Below are 14,793 nucleotides of genomic sequence, written 5' to 3' on the forward strand. Positions count from 1 at the left end.
CAACAGGGAAATTGTGCATGGGTTAAAAAGACACTTGTTCCCCTAACAACTCATTGTCTACAATGGCACTATCCAATATAACTTTCTGTGATAATGGACATGTTCTATATTCTGCACTGCCCAACATAGAAGCTCTATGTGGCTATCAAAAACTTGAAATATGGCTATTGTGACTGAAGAACTGAATTCTTAATTTATAGAAAAATTAATTAATTTAATTTTCAATATAAATAACCGTACGTGACTAGTATATGGGATGGTATCTTGTTTCATTGTAGGAGAGAAAGGAGTATGGGGGAGTAATGAAATGTTTGCTAACATTACTGTCTCTGCCTTCCAATCTCAGACAAAGCACTGCCCGCTTCATTCTCACGGGGAATTTCATCATGATTTTAGCAAAATCATTTTGTAATCTTCCAAATATAGAATCTCCCTGTTCAAGTGAAGGTATAACTTTCCATTTGTAGTTCTTCTAGCATTTTTTTTCAATTCTAAGCCCAGTTTCTTGATTTTTCTACATATAAATCCTATATATTTCTTTTAGAGCAGACTTTTAAAAAATTTATTTATTCTAATTTAATTTGTTATATATGACAGCAGAATGCATTTCAATTTCAGAATGCATAGTACACATATAGAGCACAATATTTCATGTCTCTGGTTGTACACAAAGGAGGGTCACACCATTCGTGTCTTCATACATGTACTTATGGGAATGATGTCCATCTCATGCCACCATTTTTCCTACTCCCATTCCCCCTCTCATACCCTCCATCCCTTTATTCTATCTAAATTTCCTCCAATCCTCCCATGCTCCCCCCATCCCCATTATGGATCAGCATCCACATATCAGAGAAAACATTCGGCCTTTGGATTTTTGGGATTGTCTTACTTCAAGTAGCATGATATTCTCCAACTCCATCCATTTACCTGCAAATGCCATGACTTTATTCTCTTTTAATGCTGAGAACAATTCCATTGTGTATATATATATATCCCAGTTTCTTTATCCATTCATCTATTGAAAGGCATCTGGGTTGGTTCCACAATTTAGCTATTGCGAATTGTGCTGCTATAAACATTGATGTGGCTGTGTCACAGTAGTATGCTGTTTTTAAGTCCTTTGGGTGTAAACCAAGGAGTGGGATAGCTGTGTCAAATGGCATTCATTCCAAGTTTTTCAAGGAATATCCATACTTCTTTTCATATTGGTTATACCAGTTTTCAGTCCTACCAGCAGTGTACAAGTATGCCTTTTCCCCCACATCCTCACCAACACTTATTGTTGTATGTCTTAGTAATAGCTGCCATTCTGAGTGGAGTGAGATGAAATCTTAGAGTAGTTTTGATTTGCATTTCTCTAATTGCTAGAAATGTTGAACATATTTTTTATATATTTGTTGATTCACTATATATACTCTTCTGAGAAGAGTCTGAATGAATTCAGCAGAGTAGCAGAATATAAAATCAACACTCATAAATCAAAGGCATTTCTGTACATCAGTGACAAATTCTGGAAAACTACCCCATTTATAATAGACTCAAAAAAAAAAAAAAACTTGGGAATCAAAGAGGTGAAAGACCTCTACAATAAAAACTATAGAAAACAAAGAAAGCAATTAAAGAAGATCTTAGAAGATGGAAAGATCTCCTTTGTTCTTGGATAGGCAGAATAATATTGTTAAAATAACCATACTATCAAAAACACTATACAGATTCAGTGCAATTCCAATCAAAATCCAAATGACATTCCTCATAGAAATAGAAAAAGCAATCATGAAATTCAGCTTGAAAAATAAGAGACTCAGAATAGCCAAAGCAATCCTTACCAAGAAGAGTGAAGCAGGTGGCATCACTATACCAGATCTTAATCTATACTACAGAGGAATAGTAACAAAAATGGCATGGTTTTGGCACCAAAATAGACTTATAGACAAATGGTACAGAATAGAGGACACAAAGACAAACCCACATAAATACAGTTTTCTCATACTATGAAAAGGTGCCAAAAACATATATTGGAGAAAAGATAGCCTCTTCAACAAAGGGTGCTGAGAGAACTGGAAATCCAAATTCAATAAAATGAAATTAAGCCCCTACCTCTCACCATGCACAAAACTCAACTCAAAGTGGATCAAGTACCTAGGAATTAGACCAGAGACCCTGTGAATAATAGAATAATAATAGAAGAAAAAGTAGGCCCAAATCTTCATCATGTCAGATTAGGCTCCGACTTCTTTAATAAGACTCCTGTAGTGCAAGAAATAAAATCAAGAATTAATAAATGGGATGGATTCAAACTGAAAAGTTTCTTCTCAGCAAAAGAAACAATAAGTGAGGTAAAGAGAGAACCTACAGGATGGGAGCAAATGTTTACCAAAAGGCACATCAGATAAAGCACTAATCTCTAGGACATAAAAAGAACTTAAAAATTTTGATAATAACAACAACAAAATCACCCAATCAATAAATAGAGCAGACATTTAAGCCAGATAGACCAGGGTTAGAATTTCTGTTCTGTTATTTAAACTACTATGATCTCTATTTAACTTAAAACCACATAACCTCTTCAAGTCTCAGTTATAAAGTAAGAGAATAACAATACCCGGTGCTTATATCACTATTGTTGCTACAAATATTATTATCACTATTCTTCTTCCTCTTTTTAATGATCATTATTATTACCATTCCTTTTATGTTAATAGTGGTAATTGTTTTATTATTATCATTAATATTATCATTATTAAGTGATAGGCACTTTATGTGGATAATATTATATAGTTACACAAGAACCAAATGAGGTTAGTGCATTCAAATATGTTTAGAATGTAGTTAGCACAATGAGTGCTGCATGTTAAATAATTTATGTTAGCTGGAATTGGTGCTGTCAACATGAACATCATCACCATGACATTATCTTCATCACCATCATCACCAACTATGGATGCCTCCTTGACATCTTCTACTCACCCAACCTACCTCATTATGAAAGAGCAGTTTTGGTTGGGATTGGCCTCAGCTCTGACACCAAAGGAGAAAAATTGTAGCCTGTGGCTAAAATGATATGTTCAGGATTGCCACACAATCCGGGCCAGAGCCATTATAACAGGGATGCCTTCAGTCACAATGACTGAAGTTTGACCTAAGGTGAGCCAATTAGAGAAAAGCCCAGAACTCTGGTTCAGTGGTTGAAGGGAAGATGATTTTTCATATAAGAAATAAATGAAAAGGAGAGACCAACACACAGAAATAATAGGATATTTGCTAACATTTCTACTACACTGAGCATCATTTAAAGAATGCATTACCCCTGGACATTTTGGGAATGTAAGTCAACAAATTCTCTTTTTATTTGAGGTTTTTTATTTTAACTGCTATCAAATAAAAGTTTGGAATAGTGGTCATTTTTTTTTTGCAATTCTTTATAGTAATTGACTATTTCTAATACATTGGAAAGCTGTATAGACTCTTTAATCTCTTTGATTTTGGACATCTTAATAAAATTTTTACTATTTATGTTACTTTTTTTCTGATGAATCTTTTTGGGATTTTCAGGGTATATAATAAAGTAATTTGGAAATAATACAATACTTGCCTTCTCTTTTTTTGAAATTATTCCCTTTCTTAACTAATTGCATTGATTAGTAATTCCAGGAAAATGAGAAATACTCATGGTTGGTACATTATGGTGATAATACAGCAAACATCTTTTAAAAAATTTTTTTGTTGTTAGTTGTCCCTTTGTGAGATATATCAAGTTAAAGAAATATTCTTATTGCTTTATTTAAAAAATTGATACCAAATAGCATGTCTAGTGAACAGATAATTCCTTCAAAGATGACTAATCAGAAAATGATAACAGAAATGATATAAAATTTCAAAGTATAATTTCAAAGCAAAACAATAATAGAATGAGATACCAAGGGAACTGAAAAAGAAAAACAAAGAGAAAAATATGTGCATTTCAGAACTTAAAATGAGTTAGAAGAAGTAAATGATCTATCTGGCAAATATTTAAATCAGAAAAAGTGAAGGGTAAGCTTAAGAGAACCAGAAAGAAAAGCAAAAACAGAATAAATAAATATAAGAAATATTGAAGGAAATTATAACAAACAATATGGAGACCCAACACACACACAAACACACACACACACACACACACACACACAGTGTGTCTGAAAAAGAAAAAAAGGATGAATGAAAAGACCAAAAAATAATTTCAAAACTATAATAGAAAGAAACTTGTTTTAATGTTGGGATACCTTCAGATAAACGTTCTTATAAGACATGTAAGAAATAATAACACTATCATATTAGGAAAAAAGAACCTGAGAAATGAGATATTAAAATTTTATTGAAAAGAAAACAAAATTCTATTATTTTCATTTTGCTTTGTTCCATCAATTCCAAATGAATTGGTAATTTTGGTAATAATTTGAGTTAGGATGAGGTTCCAAAGCTTTTGAGCCTTTCATTTTGTGCATGAGGTTTTCAATCACCTTTGGCATCCAGCTGCAAATTATACTTTTTTGCAGACTCCACCCTTCAGCTAAAATCCATGTCAGCAATCAAATAAGGCATAGGCCTTATGCTGTGGAGGTTTTTTGTTTTGTTTTGTTTTGTTTTTTCTGTGTCTTAATTGCCAGTTGAGATGAGGGCCAGCAGAAACTGCAGGTTGGTTTTTCTCTATCTCTTATGCACCTTCTACAGAGCAGTAGGCCTTGCATCTATCCCACCCCTGAACTGAAGGGACCTCTGCACAGGGATCTGTAAGCAGGCAGATGTGAAAGACATAAAGGTCTGCCTCAAGTCATGTTGTGCCCCAATGCACTGTGCAATGAAGCAAGAAAGCTCTGTAATGCCCCTGGAGTTCCCTTCTAGTTGGTCCACTTGGTATAGTAATAAGCCAATATTCTCTAAAGTTGTAGTAAGAGGATGAAGCTATTAAGAATATCTGCATAAATAAATTGCTTTTCTATCCTTTCTGTCTGTCCCACCTTCCCAACTTCTCCTTCAGGAAATGGGAGGATTTTTACAAATATGTGTTTATATTGCCACATTTTCCTTTTGCTTTACTCCTTGATTCTATCAAAATTGCATCTTTTAACTCTTTCCCTTTGTTCTAACAACTTATAAAGACTGGACAGAACCTTCTTGTGTATTCACTCCGACATACCTCTTGCTATTAAGAAAGTGAATGGTTCATATTACTTTGCTCCGTGCTCTCATTTGAATAGAAGATAATATACAACATTTTAAAGGAAATATGAATGGCTCTTGCACAGTGCATCCATCATGGTCAAGTTAAGAAAGCTGAATCTGTGTGGGGTAGTTTATTAGATGCATTTTAATGTAGGGAAACTCATAAAAACTTTGTTAGAATTCATCAAAGAGTCAATAGAAGAGACCAGCAACTTCAAGGGGGTTGTTCTCACAGCTAAACACAGAAAGGCACAGAGGAGTAAGTGAATTTAGGAGTCATGAGGCACTCACCTAGAAACGGTTAAAAACACAATAGTCAGAGCTCAGGATAAACAGGACCTTGGAGGAGATAGAACCACCACTAGATACATTGCTTGAAGTAGAAAGAGAGAAAGAGACTCTTGTTGTTTGAATCTTTTCAGGCTGCTGTTACAAAATACTGTGAAGGGGAGACCTTATAAACAGAAAAAGCTGGGAACTCTAAGATGAAGGCATTGGAGATTCCGTGTCTGCTGAGGACTCTCTGTATGTCACACAGTGTGTCTCCTTCTTGCCCTGTCCTCACTTGGCGAAAGGAGCAAATGAACTTCCTTGGTCTTCTTTTATAAGGATACTTGTCCCATTCCTGAGGGTTCCACTCTCATGACCTGATCACCTCCAACACCATCACGCTCGGGGTTAGGCTTTCAATATATAAATTTAGGAGAGACATAAACATTGAGGCCAGAGCATCTGGCATTTTCCTCCCTCCGGTTTAGATCTCTGGCCCATGCCTCTCACAAGCTGAACCCAACTGAAAATGTGATTTTATAGGTATCAATCCTCTCATTTCATAACAGAGCAAGGGAAAGCAGAGAATGGATCTCAGGGAGAAGAGGTATATGTGACATGCCTAAATGAATCTGTGCAAATACTAGAGTCTCACAGAAACTTCAAGAAAAACTTAAAATGAACAACTGACTGTTATTACAGTAATGGAGTATTCTGAGTCTGACTGTATATAGGCTTACCAGTGGTTTTACATCTTCAGATGTTTCTTCCAGGCCTCTGAAGTGTGGATATTCTCCAATGAATCAAGTTGGGGTAGTATTTTTCCACAGTAAGGAGAGCAGGCTGGATTTTAAGGAAAATTTTCTTAATTATGACTGGATTTTCTCCCAGAATTTTAGGCAATAGAAACTTTGGGCTGTGGCATAGCTTGAGGTTTGAAATGATTTTGAGCTTACATAAATTGCAGCATCAATAAATCAGTATCCTGGAACTGATTTTTATTAGACAGATATAATGAACAGAGCACCTCAAGGTATACACAGTGCTGTTTTTCAAAAGCTTTCATATTAGACTTCTGTTAACTGGAAATTAGCCAAAACATTCTTATACATATTATTATAAGAAAAACGAATTACTGCCATCTCATGCATTTTTACATTTCCAGCAAACTTGAATACTAAACAAAGTGTCTACAGAACACTAATTGAAAAAAAAAAGAAAATTCCAAATGTATGTTGGTAATCACTTTATGAGCCATCCATTTACTTCTATAGTGTTAGTGTGCAGAACTTCCCCAGGTGTCTCACACTTCTTAGAGGTTGGGATGTGTGTTAACTCTTCTCTTCCCACACGAGGGCATCAGCGCTCTAAGTAGCTGTAGAGTTCACCTTCCTGATTTTGACTTTAAGAGCTCTGTTTTGAGAAAACAAACACTCTACAAGCCTCATACATCTTGGAATATAGATTAACATTTAGTTTACCCTGCTGGAAAGCTGTCCGTTCTTTTCTTCCATTCATTCAGCAGTGCCATGGTACCCCTGTGACATTGCCACTCCCTGTATCCATTTATGCCTTTACAGTCCACTGGGGTCAATTAATTTCTGTTACATTAAAATGACATGCAGAATTTTGATGAAAAGTAATACTATCACACATGTTCACTCGCAGTGAAAATTAATCCCTTTTTAAAACTCAGTGTATATATATATATATACACACGTGTGTGTGTGTGTGTGTGTGTGTGTGTGTTCGTATTGCATAGATTTATTTTCACAACTGAAGATACAGCTATCACATTGCCCTTGGTTAATTCTAAATTTCACACTTTTAGGTGAAAGCAGCTCAGAGTAATGATGTAGATACAACTGATATAGATAGAGCTCAGATATATTACTCTCAATCTAGTTATTGGCATAGGGGCTAAGAGTTTGTCTGTGAGAACAATGGCTTGACTTTTTCTCTACCAGTTAAGAATAAATTAATCATCTCAGCATCCATATCATTCTAAAAAGCTCCTTTTTAGCTTTATTGGTGCCTACTCCATTCTCTGACAGTGTGAGTTCTGACTGAAGAGATAATTCACATTTGATTAATAACACATGGCAAAGGCATCCCGTGCTGCATTGCTTTACCTTGTCCTGTTCATTCTGCTTGAAATATGGCCCTCAGTCCCCATGTGCACTGTCAAAACCTGGCTCTGGTTTGAGATTCATGATGGATCCCAGAGTCTCAGATTCTTCTGATTTCACCTTGTCCATTTAGCAGACTGTGATCTCTCTTTAACTGAGGGAGGATGAAAGAAATAAAAAAAAAATAGACCAAAATAAGACATAAAGGAAGGACAAATAAATATAATTTTAATTAAAATTTCTACTTTTTTTTTCTAGACCTGTCATTCCTCACACAAGTCTCTCTCCCAGGCCTGTCACTGCCAAATTTCTGGGAAAATTGTAAATTTTTGAGTTAATTGTAAATTCACTCATATAAGATAATTACTTTGTGCATTGTTAATTAGCTCAATAAAGAAGAGAAATACCAAATTGTAAGAAACCTATAATTTAGGGGACTTTCCAATATTATCTACTGGATTAGTTAATGCAGATCACCTCAGCCTAAAGGTCCCCAAAATGACCAAAGTGACTCACATGCTATCCTGCATACCTCTCACCAAGTTTCTTTTAAACAAGTATCAGAGAACAACTCCCCAGCCCCAAAAGTATCCCTCCCTTGAATGTGTAACCCTTGCTTTCCTCAATAAATATCTGTGCTCTATTGGTACATGCTGAAATTTTTCAGCACCTCACACTTTGAGAACCTCACTACTCCTGAGTCAAGTGCATCCCTTCCTTTTGCCAGGACCATTTTCTCTGATGACATAACAAGAACACCACGGGCAGGTTATCTCTATTCATTGTTGCTGACCAACCTCACGTTATTATTCACAAATGTGTTTGTGGTTCTCTTATCATCTTTTTGCAGATATGACATTAAACCTATCTTTTTGTTCTTTTCAAGAGGAGATACTTTGCTTTTCACTCCAAAGGATGGAATAAGGAGTTTCCTTTTGAATTTTCTATGAGGTCTTTTTGTTTCTTCCCTGGGTTTGCACACCCGGATACTTGATGTGTGATGTGGCTCTTTGTGTGTTCACATCCTACCTGACAGTCACAGCTGGCAGGTTTTGTTGGCATGTCATGGTGTAGACCCACCTTGCTCAGTCCTTGTGTTCTGAGCCTCACTCCCTCTAATTCCTCCTTTTGATATTTTTATCATGTGGCTGGAGTGAAGATGAACAGACATTACCAATTTTATTTTATGGATGAGGAATCAAGTTTAGTGAGGTTAAGAGCCACTTTAGAACCAAACAGGAAGAAGAGAAGTCTATATAAAATACAGCAAAGAATGTACTTTCAGGCATTAGAGAGCACAACTCTGGGCTTTATTGATACTAGAGAATTTTGAACTTGTGATTTTTCTCTTCTGTTTTCTTTTCCCTTTTTAACCTAGAAATTATGACAATTGTTTTTTATACTAGAAGATAATGCAAATAGCCAATAAAGGTTTATGGAGTCACCAAAGTCCTTCATTGCACATGCAACAATTAACTTTAATAACTACTGCTTCCCTTCTTAGCTTTGTAATTTCATTACTCAGAATTGATTATGTGCACTTATAATTATTATGCACCTGCTGAGTGCCAGGTGCCTAAGTCCTTGCCTGCATAAAGCTTACTTTACAAGTCTCCTTTTATAAATTCTCTTTTTATGAATTCTACTTAACTTTTTCCAGAATGTTTCTTTCTGGGTGGAATACATTATTCAGACTTCTGAAAGAAGAACTCTGTGAAACAGTTAATTCACTTTGGGAAGCATATACATATACAATTATGAAAAAAAATAGATTTGGTTTAGTCTTAATTTTTTAAAGTATGAAAATATGGGCAGGATGGAGCCAACATAATTTTCTTCTCTTTTTTCTATTTAGGGTGTGAGAGCACTTGTCCTGCTTCATACTTTATTCCTAACCACTGTCTTGTGTGGCATCAAAGCTTTCCTCAGTTCTATCCCAGTCTTGTATATTTTCTGATTCAACATGAATGTTTCCTAAGAACTTTTCTTCCTTCTTTTTGAAGCTTCTTTCAAAAGATTTTGAAGAATACTCAGGTCTATTCAGAAGTAGTCATGCATAAAGATGAACTGCCTTTGTTTTATGGCTGAACAGCTTCCCCTCTTGGAGCACCTCAAGGGGAACATATTTAACAGATACCATTGTGGGCTTGTCTCATTTCTCTTCTCCTTCCTCACTTTCCTGGTGAACTTTATGAATTTGAACATTTCCCAAATACCTTACTGGTTTATTTTTCTAAAATTGTAGGTGGATCTTAAAATGTGTGGGTGTGAGAGGGGGGTGGGAGACAAGATATAATAACCCCAAAGTTATGTGGTCCTCATTGTACCCCATTTTTGTTCTTCATGTTTCAAAGCAATTCATTAGATGAGCTAAAATTTGGTTGTGTCAGCAAACATTGAACTTCAGAATTTCAACTTCCTATCCCAAAGAATTTGTCTTTGGAAAATATTTTTTTAAAAAGTTTATATTATCCCAGAGCCCTGGGTGTTAGAGGAGTAAGAGAGAGAGAGGTGTTAACTATAGTCTGGATGCTGATGGTTAGATGTAGTTTGAGTTAGATATAGTGTCCCCCAAAGACTTCTGTGCTTGAAGTTTGTTCCCCAGTGTGGTGGAATTGAGGTGGTGGAAACTTTAAGAAGTAGAGACATAGTGTAAAGTAATTAAGTCTTTGGAGGCTCTGCTCTCATTAATTGATGAATGTGGTCTCACAGAGTATGGTGGGTATCCCAGGAGTGAGTGATTTCCCATGAGAATGGGTTACAAAAAGAACAAACCTAGTGCTTCCCCAGGCTCTTGTTTCCTATCTTTCCCTGTGATCTCTCTCTGCTACCACCAAGATGCATCTTCCATATTATGATATAGCCAGAAATACTTTACCAGAGTCACAGAGAGGCTGGTGTATATCAGTCCTCAAAAATGTGAGCTAAATAAATCTCTTTTCTTCATGTAGTACCCAGTGTTAGGTATTTTGTTATACCATCAGAAAATGGGCTTAGACTCTAGATAGGTTTACACTGTAAAGATCAAATGATAGAACAAAGTTTCAATGCAATGCATGCAAAATCTCTCCATTCTTGCCTTAATTACCATTTTGATGGATAATCCGATTAATAATAGTCATCAGTTTTTCCTTTGGTTTTGTCATTCAGTCCTGGCCTTCAGTTATAAGGTTTTCTTCTCTGTACTTTGCTTGCCCAGCCTTTTTCTCCACAATGAACTGATACCATCAAAGTATTTTACTATTATTAAGAGATGGTTCTCATTTTTCCTTCATATCACAGATGTCAATTCATTTGTATAACAATTTTATCAACCAGATTTTCTACATTCTGTGGAGTTTGCCAAAGTCATTCTTCTTTGTATATTATTTTCTCTTGATGTTTGTTTTTTTTTTTTTTTACTTTTGCCTTTCTTCCTGAATGTTTGTATTTTATCTCATCTCTCCCTATTTCCAGTCATATAAAGGACAAGCAGGATGACAGTCTCAAGGTCACTTATATAGATTTATCCATACATCTATGTATCTATAAAAACCTTTGAAGCAGAGAAAGAAAAATCACTGTTGTTAATCAAAATCTCTAACATTAACAATATTATTGTGCTTGAGTACTGCAAGTACTGAAGCAGCTTAAAGACTCCTGAGGGTCATCGAATGAACAGGCAATGGAGGGAAAAAAAAGACTTTCCTACTCATGATTGGTTGAGTTTTTTTTAAAAAAAATGCATCTTAATTTTTACTGGTGACACTAGTGAATTTGTTTCCTAACTTTTGCTGTATTAACTCTAAACAGCATTAATTTATTTTGCAAGAGGCAGTGGGGGTTCACCTACAGCTGCTTTTGCACTACTTTTCTTCTGATATAATTTATTGCTGCAAAATGAAGGCAGGCCACATAAAACATTTTCTACATGGAATTATTACTGGAGGTCTGGCCTGATTCAAATAAAAGAGAACTGAGACTTTCATTCTTACAGCTACAAAAATCCTCTAGTTTCAAGAAAACTTGTAGTGGAAAGAAAACAAAAAAAGTTATTGTGAATCACCCTAATGAGGTATACCCTGCTTAGTAGTACTATGTTTGATGAGGACAAATTTGTACTAATAGTTTATGAGGACTCTAGGATGGCTAGTCATTTTTGTCAAGGACTTGGACTATATCTTTGTATCAGTCAGAAATGGACTGAGCTGCTGCAGCAACAAATAACTTCAAATTTGCAGTGGCACAAATCAACATAGATATATTTCTCATTCATTCTATGTTTTTATCATGGATATATATAAGATTGCTTATTGTAGTAGTTCATGTCAACTTGAGTAGCTATCATCTTAAGAGTTTCCATTCATTGAAGACAAAACGCCTTGTAGTGTATCAAAGGAGCAGTTAAATACTTTGCCTTGAAAGTGATATCCATTATTTCTGTTCACATTTCATGGGTCCAATAGTCACATGAACTTATTCAACATACATGTTTTCCTTTTGAGGCATGTACTCCTACCACATGTTCAAAAGAGTGCATAAATGGGCATGTTTGGTTATGAGCATGAATAGCCATCACAAACTAGATCTAGGCCTAGTACTGCTCCCAGCAAGTTCATAATCAGTAGTGTGGGAAGAATTAAGAAGGGGAGGGAAAGTGGTAGAAGATAGATTCATACCAGCATACAAACAATGCAGAGCAGTATGTTTTGGGAAATAGAACATCCAATGAGAGCACAGAGATGGAGAACTTGCCCCAGGGTGAAGGGTCCCTAAAGTTTCCTAGATGGTTCCAAGACTTCGGATATTGTCTGAGTCAATCTAGTGGTAAAGTACATGTTAGTGACAACACTAACATGTAGGATTGAATACTACTCTTTAATAAATAGTGAAATTGGGACTCATAGAATCATACAGAATGAATCAAGAGTAGAATATAAGCCAAACTCTTTCTATATCCCTTGCTTTTAAACAGTCAGATCTGAAGGAGGAGCCTTTCTTGGTAGGCTTTTTGAATAGCAGTTATGTTTAACTTTAAAGAAACCAGGTTAAAAATACCTTGAAAGAACACTTTTGATCTTAAGCTAGGTTAATTTTGCACAGCACAAATTATAACATAATCCTAAAATACTAATTGCTACACAAGACATTACATCTATTTTGGGGGGTGAAAGAAATCCAATGGTGCTGATTAAATAGTGTATTTCTCTAAAAGCAATGATTGAGACTTGGATTGGAACAAAACAATTCTAGTACTCTGATGTTCATAAACCTAAGTGAATGAATAGAACAAGGGTTTATTTATGTAGCATTGAAATTGTACACTACCCAGTATCTTACAACATGGGGAATAGGCCGAATACAAATACACAAAACTGAATGTTTATTTCTTCAGTTGGCTGTGGGTTGCCAGTGTTTAGAAAAGGATAGTGTCACTGAAGAAATTTACACAAAAAGGTTGACTCAAGTCCCCATATGTAGGAGTTTATGAACACAGAAAGCTCTGCACATCAATAAATGTAGCAGTCCCCCAAACAGCACTAAAAAGATGCTGGGTTGTGCAAGCTAGCCATAAAATCAAGGCAATGCACAATTAAGGGTAAAAACTGCTATATATCCTCCAACACCTAAGAGGGCAGCCACATAACAACATCCTAAACTTGCATTCTTGCTATACGAAGTGGTAGACAATGGAAGTAATGCATAATCTATATGATTTGAGGGGAAATCATAGAAAGCAATTTCTCTTCATTTCAGTATTTTAAAGAATATATTGAGATCTTTCATTCTCCAAGCTTTCTGGCAGCACTAACAGGCAATTTCATCGCCTCTACATTGTACCAACATTGTAACAGATCAATTTCATCTTTTCATTTTCCTCTGCAAATCTTCGGAGCCAGCCAGCCCAGAAGTGGGGCATCTGCTCAGTGCTTTGAGGCCTGAAGAAGATGCCTGTGTTTCCATTTCAGATATTATAAATGGCAGCCCCAACTGGCGACCTAAAACTCCCTTGTGTCTCTGCTGAGGCAACCACCTATTGATTTCCTAATTTTTCATCACCAGAAGGCATGGATTTCCTTTTTTTTGCTAATTATATACTTAATTTGAAATCAGGAAAGGGCAATGGGTAATGCATATTGTGTGTGGGTTAACCTTCTTCAGTTAACCTTCCTAGGTCCCTCTTCATGGTGAATATGAAAATAGGAAATTAATAAGGGCACAGAGGGAGGCAATTGTTACCAACCAAGAAAAGGTTCTCACGTGCTTCAGAAAAGAGCTCAGAGGATTGTCTTCTTCCTTTTAGTGATGGGATTTGATCCTGATGAAGAGTTTACGGTTCCAGGACTTTGCTCTGATCTCTACCAAAAAAGTCTCAGGGTGGAATTGACTTATTTTCTCATGGAGTCATGGAATGGTAGCATTAAGATTAAATTTCATTGTTGTCATTTAGGAAGATATTTTACAGATGAATATCATGTCTTGAACCAGAAGAATAGTTTCATAATGTGAAGACTAATATTCTAGCCAGATGAGGGGAGAAACAGTAAGATTACTTCTAAGAGTGAGCATACGATTACGTGGGATTCTATGTCATTTCTAGATAGTGTCAAGACAGCAAAGTCAGGGAGAAGGCATGTACTCACACATTTTCTCTGAGTTTCCTGAGAGAGGATGAGAGGAGTTCTGTTCTATTGTCTTGAATATTTCCTTGTGGAAGAAAAAGGGGAAAACAACAGAGGTGATACTTTATTATTAGAATTTCAGAGGATTGTTTGAATTTAAAATTGTGAAAACAGAATCATTTGCACCACGGTCCTATCTTTTAAAAACCACACTTTTAGGCACATTTTGTACTCAAGTCACTAGTTTTTCATGTTTAAAGTAGAATGAAAGGTTCAGTGCACTATGCTTCAAAAATTGCCCCTGCAATTTTCCTTTCAATTCTGATTGTGGACCAGTATCTGGCTATTACTTAAAAATCTCATGGGCATTTTAGCTTTGAAATTCTGAACAAAGTTGCAGAACATAGCTCCACCAAGTGTCATAAGATGTGAGTTTGAGAACTTTTGAGACATGCCCATTAATTTCTCTTTCTCACAGCCACTGCTTCTTTTTATAGCTATCCAGATTTATCTGCCTACTCATTAACACCTCGTTAGATTGGCCACCTGCCAGGGTTTAGGTCATCTGGGGACACATTAGCCATTACCTC

The 14,793-nt window shown here is 35.8% G+C and overlaps 1 long non-coding RNA gene across 9 annotated transcripts in view; it reads right to left on the reverse strand.

Moving 5' to 3' along the window:
- LOC139701551 (uncharacterized) overlaps positions 1–14,793 on the reverse strand; it is a 225,985-nt gene that overhangs the window by 63,036 nt on the left and 148,156 nt on the right. For 8 of the 9 annotated variants that reach the window (XR_011704076.1, XR_011704079.1, XR_011704078.1 and 5 more), the window contains 3 exons: positions 14,225–14,288; positions 7,605–7,755; positions 6,213–6,315 (listed from right to left, as the gene is read on the reverse strand). This is a non-coding gene — a long non-coding RNA (uncharacterized lncRNA). The remainder of the gene's footprint in view (positions 1–6,212; positions 6,316–7,604; positions 7,756–14,224; positions 14,289–14,793) is intronic. The other variant, XR_011704080.1, reaches the window with a different exon arrangement.

Source organism: Marmota flaviventris, chromosome 13, assembly GCF_047511675.1.
Source record: "Marmota flaviventris isolate mMarFla1 chromosome 13, mMarFla1.hap1, whole genome shotgun sequence".
Classification (NCBI taxonomy): Eukaryota; Metazoa; Chordata; class Mammalia; order Rodentia; family Sciuridae; genus Marmota; species Marmota flaviventris.